Consider the following 12,575-nt stretch of genomic DNA (forward strand, 5'->3'; position numbering starts at 1 on the left):
CATTTTGCTCCTGTATCTCGGCTTAGAAACACAGTTAATTTAACGCAAATAGTAATAAAACTTAGAATTCATATTTTTTGGATTATCTGATCTGTTACTACAACAAACATTTGGTATATTACTCAAGATACAGATAAGAAATTAGGAGAAATGACCCTGATTTTTTTCCCCCAGGGGGAATTTTATATCATAGACAGAATTTTAAACATGTCCAAATTCAACAAATAAGTCACCCTTTGATACTTAGTTTAATTAACTTTCCATCATCATTCATTGTGGAAATCGAGTGAAAAAAAAAAAAAGGAAACATTATCTTAATGTTATATGGGGTTTGTGAATATATGAGGGATGTTTTGTTGGATGTGAATGTGTATTTTCTCTAACCATTGCGGCTGTCATAAATTTGTGATTTATCTTACCTATTCTCGGACTGCAATAAAGGCCTCCATGTTACATTATTTTCCTTGAAAAGCAAATACTGTTTTCCTATTCATGTATAGTCAATAAATAATTATTGAACCATGGCCACTGTATTATTTTGAGAATGTTGCACAGCTTGATGTATCTTAGGAGAGTCTGCTGAATCCCATTAGGCGGAATCCTGCAGAAGTCAATGACTTTGTGGGCAGACATGATACCAGCCGTTTCAGTCTCTGGAACCCTGATATTTTGTCCAGACGTTTTCCCTGGCCAGCTGCCTTGACGAAGATCACCACACCCTTCAAATATCCTTCTGAACCCTTACATTTGATACAACACTTCTTACTCTTTTAGATTTATTGTTAGCAGGAACGTTGCAATGTGTTGATGACAGAACCAGAGATGGGGGTTTTGTTGGTAGTGAGAGAAGGTCATAGAACACCGAGAGGGGAAATGAAAGACAGAGGGAGGAAGAAGAAACAGGTCTGTGTAAACAAAAGACCAAAGCACCAGGGATATAATCAGAACACACGAGCATCTCATATCAAAGCATGAGAGAGAGAAGCAAAAACGCACAGTAGAAATTCCTCTCTTCCTCTTTTTTTAAATTTAATTAGCATATGTCACAATCTCTCCCTAGCAACAACCTCTCATTGGTTACCCAGCCCTGATGTGAGTTTATAGAATCCAGGTCTGCCTGACGCTTAAAGGCAGAGCTCCACCACCACCCTCATGATGAGACAAGCAAAAACAGCTCGAGGGAACAGAAGTGAGACCCATTCCCCTTTCCCAGTTAGGGCTTAATGAGCTCCCCTAAGGGTCTACATTATCAAATACACCCAGACAGCACCGATCTCTTCCCACCAATTAAGCTCTCATTATTTGAAGTAAGATCAATAAAACATTACTGAGTTATTGGTTGCTTCAAATATGAATGTGAGCATGTGTAAGCTCGATCCTAAATTGCAGGCACATTTAGAGAGAACATCCTGGGGCAAAATCTCCAGGGACCTGCTGGAGAGCCAAATTCACTGACAGGAAAGTCTTGATGAAACTACCTCCATTAGAACCTGGATATTAATCTACCTGAAGGTAGATTTTTATTTTTTAAAGATTTACCTATAAGGAGATCTGATAGCAGAAAATCAAGGATTGCACTATAGGAGTCAGGAAAGGAAACGATTTAAATGTCACAGTAGGTTGTTAAATTGTACTGAAAAGAAAAACAAAACTCTATCATTCAATAGCAAATGGAAAAATTGTTCAGAATTCAGTGTACTTTTTATCCATTCCACATGCTGTGAGAAGGTTCAAGCTGTTTAGCTTCTATACAGCGCACTGTATCCGAGATTTTTGAGTAATATTTTACTGCCCAGCATGAATTTAAACTCTAATCTCTTTGTTATCCACTATCCAAAGACTTCAGACTCCGCAGAAGAAGTCTAAACTGAAAACATATCTTAAGGCAAGTGGGCGATGTTAATAAAAATTTAACATTTCCTTTTATTGTGATGCATGCTTTCTCCTTGTAGACTGAGTGTCTTTGAATTTGTGCCAAGTGAAACATTTCTTTTTGCACCATATCTCTTTAGAGATGGGGGCATACTACACACTGCTATGGTGTTTGCTGTGCAGAACTTTCAAGGAAAAAAATGTCCACTGCGAAAAGAAATCCTCACTCTCACCCCTCTTAGTGGAACGTGTGGAAAGGGAATTAGGACAGTGCCTATACAGCATTAAAACTGGACTGCAGAGGCCACCAAGATGGCGAAAGTCAGACACTTCATGTCATCCTTCTTACAACAAAGACCGGAAAAAACAAGTGAATTGGATATATATGACAGTCTAGGAACCCTGAGTATCAAAGACAAAGCTGAAGAATCGGACTGATGACAGGTAGAAGGAGAGACAATTCAAAACAGCGGAAATGGAGAATTATGGATTGCCGGTGTCCTGGCAGCCATCTCTGCACAGTGCGGGCATACTGAGGCAAGCAGCAGCGTCCCAAACCGAAACCCACCCCACCTGGTACAGCCAAGCAGGAGCAACTTTGCACACACCTCCAGAGTCAAACAGGAGTGATACCAGACCTGCAAAATTTAAGTGCATGCACCCAATACATCATGCCCACCCCAGCCCCCACCCCTACAAGAGCCCTATGGGCCAAGGAGCCCTCCTTCCCCCTCACTCATCCCCCTTCTTGCTCCAACATCAGCCCTGCAGCACTCAACACCACTATGCCCCCTAAGCCAGGAACTCACTGTCCTGGTCCACTGGCGCAGGGGGTCCACAGGCTTGCAGCACCCTCCACACCTTGCAATCACCCACAACAGTGCCTTGCTTGTTAAACTGGCACAGCACACCCACATTGGGATAAGGCAGACAGGGTTTCCAGCTAAAGCCATTTGCACCTGCAGCAGCCAAGCGGGAGTTGCAGATCTGTGGCATTCAACACTGCCCCACCCCCAAGCTGGTAGCTCTCACACCTGTCTGAGATGCCTGCCCTTCACCTAGCCACTGGCAAAGGGTGTTCATGGACTTGCAGCGCCCTTCACCCCCTGCAATCAACTGCACCAGTGCTTTGCTGGCTGAGCCGGTACAGCACATCCTTATTAGGACAAGATGGGCAGGTTTCCTAGCTAAAGCCCACTTGCAGCAGCCAAGCGGGAGCTGCAGACCTGTGGCATTCAACACTGCCCCGCCCCATAGGCTGATACCTCTCTGCCTAGTCCAAAGTGCCTGCCCCTTCACCCAGCCACTTATGCAGGGGGTCCACAGACTTGCAGTGCCCTCCACCCCCTATGATCAGCTACACAAGTGCCTTGCTGACCAAGCTGGCACATCACGTCTTCATTAGGACAAGGTGAACAGGGTTCCCAGCTGAAGCCCAGCAGACTTATGGCATTTACCACTGCCTTACCCCCTAAGAAGGGAGCTCAACCACCCACGTTGGGAGCCTGAGGGCCGGCAGTACCCCTCACTCCATCTAGCCACCTACAATGAGGGTCTGATGACCAGTGATGCTCCCTAATCCCTCTAGCCAACAGCACTGGGCACCCAAGGACAGGCTGCACAACCCCACCATGATGCATTCTAGTGGACAGGGGCACCTCCAACGAAGGATCCATAGGCAGTCAACAACCCCCTGCCTCACCCTCTACATGGCCTCCACTGCAACCAGAGACTTGTGCCTGCTCTGAACACCCCCACGCAGCCCTGCCTGCCCAGGACTATAGGTGAAAGTCTCTGTACCACGAACCTGGTGATGATGACCCAGACAACTTCACCCTGACCATCTGGCAAGGTAAGGCACGCACACAACACCCAACCCAATGGCCAGGGAGAACACGCCATATGACCAGCAGGACAGATACGTCACCTCACCGAGAATGCCACCTACATCCTCAGCAGCCCCACAGGAACACAAGAACAGTGAATAGGGTCTGAGATTCACACACCTAGTAGCTGCTCCTCCCACCCAGAGACAGGAAGTGAGAGCTTCAACATGGCCAGATTAGTAAACAGAGTAACATAAGCCCAACCTATTCAGACATATCAAAACAAAACAAAACAAAAATTCGGGACATAGTAAACAAACATACAATAAATTAATAAATGTAATAACTTCTTGATGCTTCGGAGACAACAGTCAATATCAAATCACATAAAGAAGCAGGACAAGATGGCTCCAGCAAGCGACTGAAACAAAGAACCAGAAAACCTTCAGGAGGAAGATAAGGCAATGGAAATACCTGATAAAGAATTTAAAAGACTAATATACAGAGCTCTCCAAGAGATTAAGAAAGAGACTGGAGAAAACACAGACAAAATGAAGGAAAACACAGACCAAGCTATAGAAGAATTCAGGCAAACAATACAAGAACAAAAAAATGACAGAATAAATAGACTACTAGAAACCATACAAAAACAGCAACTAGAAATCCAAAAGATTAACAATAAAATTTCAGAATTAGAAAATTTAATGGAAGGACATAGGAGCAGAATTGAGACAATGGAAAACAGAATTAGTGAAATTGAAGACAAATCCTTTGACACCAATTTCTTTGAGGAAAAATCAGAAAAAAGAATGAAGAAAAATGAAGAAAGCCTAAAAATTATGAAGTACACTATCAAGAGGAAAAACCTACATGTGATAGGAGCTCTAGAATGGGGTTGGAGGGGAAAATTAATGGAAAACACAGAGAAAACTGTTGAAGATTTACTGGCAGAGAACTTCCCTAATTTCATGAAAGATGAGAAGATGTCCATAAAAGAAGCTCAATGAACTCTGTATAGAATATACCTCAAAAGAAAGCCACTAGGACATATTGAAATAAAACTTGCCAAAACAAAAGACAAAGAAAGAATCCTGAGAGCAACTAGGTAAAAACAAAGTCACCTACAAAGGAGAACCAACTAAGCTCTGATTACTCAGCAGAAACCATGCAGGCAAGAAGGCAGTGGAATGATACATTAAATCCTTGAAGGAAAAAAAAACAAAACAAAAAACCTACCAGCCAAGAGCTACATACCCAGCAAAACTGTCTCACAAATATGATGGCAAAATTAGGCAATTTCCAGATAAACAGAAATTAAGGGAATATGTAAAAACAACACCAAAATTACAAGAAATATTAAAAGAAGTCTTCCAGTTAGAGAAACACCACACCAGACAACACTTCAAGACTAAGACACAGGACATAGCAACCAGATACCAACTCAGATATGGAAATCTCAAAAATAAAACAAAGCTAAAAGACTGAAAATAAGGAACCAGAGACATCAATATGTAAACAATGACAACATCAAAACAAAAAAGAGGGAATAAATGGTATAGTTATAGAACTTCCATATGAATAGGAAGTCAATGTGATACCAAGAAATAAAAGACCGGTTTAAACTTAGGAAAGTAAAGGCAAATTTCAAAGTAACAACAAAGGAAGCTAACAAATCTGCAAACCAAAACAAAAAAGAAGAAAAACATAAAGACTCAGTAAACACAAAATCAACAATAATGTAAGAAATGATAAGAAAATCCATAAACAAAAAGAACTCAGCACAGAAAATTAAGCAGAACAAAGAAACCATCAACATCACACATATACACAAGTTACAACAAAATGACAGCAGTAAACTCATACCTACTGATAACTACACTGAATGTAAATGGCTTAAATGCACTAGTAAAGAGACAGAGAATGGCAAAATGGATAAAAAAACATGATCCACCTATATGCTGTCTACAAGAGACACACTTTAGACACAAGACACAAACAAACTAAAACTCAAAGGATGGGAAAAAATATATCACGCAAACAATAACCAAAAAAGAGCTGGAGTGGCAATATTAATCTCCGATAAAATAGACTTTAAAGCAAAATCCACCATAAAGGATAAGGAAGAACACTATATAATGATTAAAAGGTCAATACACCAGGAGGACATAACTGAAATAAATATATACACATCCAATGACAGGGCTCCAAAATATGTAAAGCAAATGCTAACAGCACTGAAAAGAGGAATAGCCAGTTCCACAATAATAGTAGGAGATTTCAATGCACCACTTTCAGTGAAGGACAGAGCATCTAGAAAGAAACTCAATAAAGATACCCAAAACCAGAAAACCAAACCCATTGTGACTGAGTCAATTCCAACTCATAGTGACCCTACAGGACAGAGTAGAACTGCCCCACAGGGTTTACAGGGAGCAACTGATGGATTTGAACTGCTGACCTTTTGGTTAGTAGATGTATCACATAACCACTGAGCCACCAGGGCTCCAAATAAAGATACAGAAGATTGAAATGCCATAATCAACCAACTTGATCTCATAGACATATACAGACCACTCCACCCAACAGCAGCAAAGTATACATTCTACTCCAATGCACTTGGAACATTCTCCAGAATAAACTAAATTTTATGTCAAAAAGCAAGCCTCAACAAAACCCAAACACTGAAATAGTACAAAGCATCTTTTCTGATCACAATGCCATAAAAGTAGAAATCAGTAACAGAAATAGCAAGGAAAAAACATCAAATACATAAAAAATGAACAACATATTGCTTAAAAACTACTAGGTAATAGAAAAAACCAAGGATGGAACAAAAAAATTCATAAAGTCAAATGAGAATGAAAACACCTCTTACCACAACTTTTGAGACACAGCAAAAGCATACTTAGAGGTCAATTTATAGCAATAAACACATACATCAAGAAAGAAGAAAGAGCCAAAATCAAAAAATTAGCCCTACAACTCGAGCAAATAAAAAGAGAGCAGCAAAAGAAGCCCACAGCCACTAGAAGAAAGGAAATAATAAAGATTAGAGCAGAAATAAATGAAATAGAGAATAGAAAAACAATAGAAAGAATCAACAAGACCAAAAGTTGGTTCTTTGAAAAGATCAACAAAATTGACAAACCATCAGTCAAACTGACTAACGAAAAACAGGAGAGGAAGAAAATAACTTGAATAAGAAATGAAACAGGAGATATCACAACAGACCTAACAGAAATAAAAAGGATCATAACAGAATACTATGAAAAATTGTACTCCAACAAATCTGAGAACCTAGCGGAAATGAACAAATTTCTAGAAACAACTTCTTACCTAAACTAACACAAACTGAAGTAGAAAAACTGAGCAGACCCATAACAAAAGAAGAGACTGACGAGATAATTTTTTAAAAAACTCCCAACAAAAAAAGCCCCAACCCAGACAGCTTTGGGAGATAATTCTACCAAAATTTCAGAGAAGAGTTCCCACCAATACCACTCAAACTATTTCAGAGCATAGAAAAGGAAGGAATACTCTAGAATTCAGTCTATGAAGCTGCCATAAAACTGATACCAAAGCCATGCAAAGACACTACAGAAAAAGAAAACTACAGACCAATATCCCTCGTGAACATGGATGCAAAAATTCTCAACAAAATTCTAACCAATAGAATTCAAAAAAATAATACATCATGACCAAGTGGGATTCATGCCAAGTATGCAAAAATGGTTCGACATTAGAAAATCAATCAATGTAATCCACCACATAAATAAAACAAAAGAATCACAAGATATCTCAAATGATGCAGAAAAGGCATTTGCCAAAGTCCAATACCTGTTCCTGATAAAAACTCTCAGCACTATAGGAATAGAAGGGAAATTCCTGGACATAATTAAGGGCATTTATACAGAACCAACAGCCAACATCATTCTCAATGGAGAGGGACTGAAAGCACTCCCCTTCAGAATGGGACCCAGACAATGATGCCCTTTATCAACACTCTCATTCAACATCGTGCTGGAAGTCCTAGCTAGAGCAATAAGGCAAGAAAAAGAAATAAAGAGCATCCAAATTGGTAAGGAAGAGGTAGAACTATCCCTATTCCCAGATGATATGATTGTATGCATAGAAAACCCCAAAGAATCCACAAGAAAGCTACTGGAGCTAATAAAATTTTGCAGCAAAGTAGCAGGATACAAGATTAACATACAAGAATCAGTTGGATTCCTCTACACCAACAAAGAGAACTTTGAAAAGGAAATCATCAAATCAATACCATTTATAATAGCCCCCAAGAAGATAAAGTACTTAGGAATAAATCTAACAAGGGACGTAAAAGACCTATACAAAGAAAACTACAAAACACTTCTGAAAGAAAGCAAAAGAGACTTACTATAAATGGAAAAACATACCTTGCTCATGACTAGGAAAATACAACATTGTGAAAATGTCAATCTTACCCAAAACCACCTACAGCTATAATGCAATCTCAATCCAAATTCCAACAGCATTCTTTAACGAGATGGAGAAGCAAATCACCAACTTTACGTGGAAAGGAAGAAGCCCTGGATAAGTAAAGCATTGTTGAAGAAGAACAAAGTGGGAGGCCTCACACTACCTGATCTTAGACCTTATTATACAGCCACAGTAGTCAAAACAGTACCAGTACAGCAACAGACACATAGACAAATGGAACCAAACTGGAGAACCCAGATGTAAATCCATCCGTGTATGAGCAGCTGATATTTGACAAAGCCCCAAAATCCATTAAACGGGGAAAAGAAAGTCTCTTTAACAAATGGTGTTGGCATAACTGCATGTCCATCTGTAAAACAATGAAACAACCTGTACTTCACACCATACACAAAAATTAACTCAAAAAGGGTCAAAGACATAAATATAAAACGTAAATGATAAAGATCATTGAAGAAAAAATAGGGACAATGTTAGGGGCCCTAATACATAGCATAAATAGAAGAAAAACCATAACTACCAATGCACTAACACCAGAAGTTAAACTGGATAACTGGGAACCCACAAAAATTAAACACTTATGCTTATTAAAAGACTTCACCAAAAGAGTAAAAACGGAAACTACAAATGGGAAAAAAAATTAGGTTGCAACATATCCGACAAGGGTCTAATCTCTCAAATCTACAAAATACTTGAACACTTCAACAAGAAAAGACAAATAATGCAATTTAAAAATGGGCAAAGAATATGAACAGATGCTTCACCAAAAGAAGACATTCAGGCAGCTAACACATGAGGAAATGCTCGAGACCATTTGCCATTAGAAAAATGCAAATCAAAACTACAATGAGATACTGTCTCACCCCAACAATACTGGCACTAATGCGAGAGGTTGTGGGGGGAAATGGAACTCTTATGCACTGCTGGTAGATAACAGTCATCACACGAATAGACAAATGCATGTCCATGTTCATTGCAGCATTATTCAAAATAGCAAAAACACGTGAACAACGTAAGTGCCCATCAACAGATGAACGGATAAACAAGTCATGGTACATAAACACAATGGAATGCTACACAATGATAAAAACAATGATGTAAAAATGATGAATCCTCAAAACATCTTACAACATGGATGAATCTGGAAGGCATTATGTTGAGTAAAATAAGTCAATCACAAAAGGACAAATATTGTATGAGACCACTATTATAAGAACTCAAGAAAAGGTTTAAACACAGAAAAAAAAGTTTTAATAGTTATGAGGGTAGGGCAGGATGGTGAGGGGAAATCACTACCTAGATAGTAGACAAGTGTCAACTTTGTTGAAGGGAAAGACAACACACAGTATAGGGGAAATCAGCACAACTCCACCAAAGCAAAGTCATAGACAATTCCTAGACGCATCCAAACACCTTGAGGGACCGAGTTGCTGGGGCTGGGAGCTAGGGACCATAGTCTCAGGGGACATCTAGTTCAATTGGCATAACATCATTGCGATGGTTAAGATTGTATCCTCGCCTAAGACAATAGTTTATAAAGAAAATGTTCTACATCCTACTTTGGTAAGTAGCATCTGGGGTCCTAAAAGTTTGAGCGTGGTCATCTAAGATACATCTATTGGTCCCATCCCATATGGAGCAAAGTAGAATGAAGAAAATCAAAGTTACAAAGAACATATTAGCCCAAAGGACTAAAGGACCACATGAACCACATCTTCCACCAGCCTAAGCCCAGAAGAACTAGATGGTGCCTGGCTACCACCATTGATGGCTCTGACAGGGATCACAACAGAGAGACCTGGACAGAGTGGGAGAAAAATGTAGAAGAAAATTCAAATTCACCAGAAAAGACCAGACTTATTGGTCTGACTGAGACTGGAGGAACCTCCAAGACTATGGCCCCAGATACTTTGCGAACTCAGAACTGAAACCACTCCAGAAACCCATTTTTCAGACAAAGATGAGACTGACCTATAAAACAAACAATAATAACACGCATGAGGAACATGCTTCTTCGTTCTCTCAAGTATACGAGATCGAAGGGTCAACAACTGACCGACGGCAAGAAGGAGAAGGCAGGACGGGACAGGAACTGGGCGAACGGACACGAGGAACTTGGGGTAGAAAGGGTCAGAGTGCTGTCACATTGTGGGAATTGCAACCAATGTTACCAAACAGGACGTGTATACATTTTTGAATGAGAAACTAACTTGTGCTGTAAACTTTCACCTAAAGCAGAAGAAAATTAAACAAATTTTTAAAAAATGCACAAAGATTCCTATCTGTAAGTTTAGTAATGCATCTTTTATAGCATAGTAAATAATCATATTTAGTAAGTGAATACTGTAAAGGTTGTAGTCAAATCCCTTTACCCTAAAAGTGAAAACACCAGCAAAAAGCCTGCATTGCTGCAGTGCCATGTTTTGCCCATTTCTCTCAAAAATGCCTCTTGCCACAAAATCCCGTAGCACTGTTTTAAAGTAAGGACATTATTTTTTATAGTTGTTGTGGTTCAGAGACAGTGAAATGTAACGCTGATTCCTTTCCAAAGAACAGACAACAGGGGCGGGACCTTGAAATGGTTTCACCTTGATTTGGATGTAGTTTGGTTTCCACTTCTCATGGGACACAGTGATACGGCGCACCCGTAGTTTGAAGGTTACGCTGACCTGGTATCTGTATGCTGGAGTCACGCAGGTTGCAGCCATTCCTAAGAGAATCATGTGGAATTGATTTTAGTCCTCACTTCTTTGGTCCAGGTCGTAGTGCTGTCGGTTTGTGTGAGCTGAACAACCACTGACTGAATATGCTCCTGGTTTAGTAGTAGAATTCTTGCCCTCCATGTGAAAGTCCCAGGTTCAAATACCGGGCCATGCACCTCCTGTGCAGCCACCACTCGTCTGTCAGTGGAGGCTTGCATGTTGCTGTGATGCTTAACAGGTTTCAGTGGCGCTTCCAGACTAAGACAGACCAGGAAGAAGGCCTGGTGATCTATTTCTGAAAAATCAGCCAGTGAAAAACCTGTATACCACGGTGATCCAATCCCCGTGAGTTGGAGGTTGAATTGAGACAGCTAAACAGTGGGAATCAGGAATAGCACTAAGAGAAGAAATTGAGGTGACAGCATGCTAAGATACTTGTCTTAATCCAGGAAATTACATAAATATTGATAAAGTTAGTATATTGAGAAGTGAATAGAAAGATATGCATAGGTCTTAATAAGTAATCGAAAATGCAAAAGAATGAACAAAGTGTAAACCCGCAAAGGTAAAATCCCCAATGAAAAGCAAAAGAGAAAAAAATAGAAGCCAAACAAAGTATGATAAATATAAAATATGAACTAAGATGCAGAAATAAGTCCTACTATAATAGTAATTATAATACTTTCAAATTAGTCAAAAATGAATTTTAAAAAAGCCCAAACCTTCCAAACTGGATTAAAAATGAATCCAGCATATAATGTTCTTAAAATAAAAGGAAAAATAAATGTTGACAAAAAGGGGATGGAAAAATTTAATAGCACGATAGTTCCTTCATTCAAATATATATATATTATTGGGCTTTAGGTGGAAGTTTACAGCCCAAATTACTTTTTCGTTCAGAAGTTTATGTGCAAATTGTTTTGTGACATTGCAATCACTGCATTGTGTCAGCTCTCTCCCCCATTCCCTTTCCACCCTGGGTTTCCCTTGCATTCGTCTAGTTTTCCTCTCCCTTCCTGCCTTCTTATCTTTGCTTTTGGGCAGGTGTTGCCCATTTGGTCTCGTATACTTGATTGAACTAAGAAGCATGTTCTTCACTTGTGTTATTATTATTTTTTTATAGGTCTGTCTAATCCTTGTCTGAAAAGTGGGTTTCTGGAATGGCTTCGGTTCTGAGTTAGCAGAGTGTCTGGGGGCCATAGTCTTAGAGGTTCCTCCAGTCTCTGTCAGAGCAGTAAGTCTGGTAGTTTTTGGTGAATTTGAATTTTGTTCTACATTTTTCCCCCACTCTGTCTGAGACTCTGTTGTGATCCCTGTCAGAGCCATCGGTGGTGGTAGCCAGGCGCCATCTAGTTCTTCTGGGCTCAGGCTGATGGAGGCTGAGGTTCATGTGGTCCTTTAGTCCTTTGGGCTAATATTTTCCTTGTATCTTTGGTTTTCTTCATTCTCCTTTGCTCCAGACAGGATGGGACCAATAGATGTATCTTAGATGGCCACTCTCAAGCTTTTAGGACCCCAGACGCTACTCACCAAAGTAGGGTATAGAACATTTTCTTTTTGAACTATTTTATGCCAATCGATGTAGATGTCCCCTGAGACTATGGTACCCAGCCCCCAGCCCTAGCCAACTTGATCCTTCAAGGTGTTTGTGTCTTAGGAGCTTCCATGACTTTGCCTTGGTCAAGTTGTGCTGACTTCC

Source organism: Trichechus manatus, unplaced genomic scaffold (genome assembly GCF_000243295.1).
Source record: "Trichechus manatus latirostris isolate Lorelei unplaced genomic scaffold, TriManLat1.0 scaffold00152, whole genome shotgun sequence".
In the NCBI taxonomy this organism is placed as follows: Eukaryota; Metazoa; Chordata; class Mammalia; order Sirenia; family Trichechidae; genus Trichechus; species Trichechus manatus.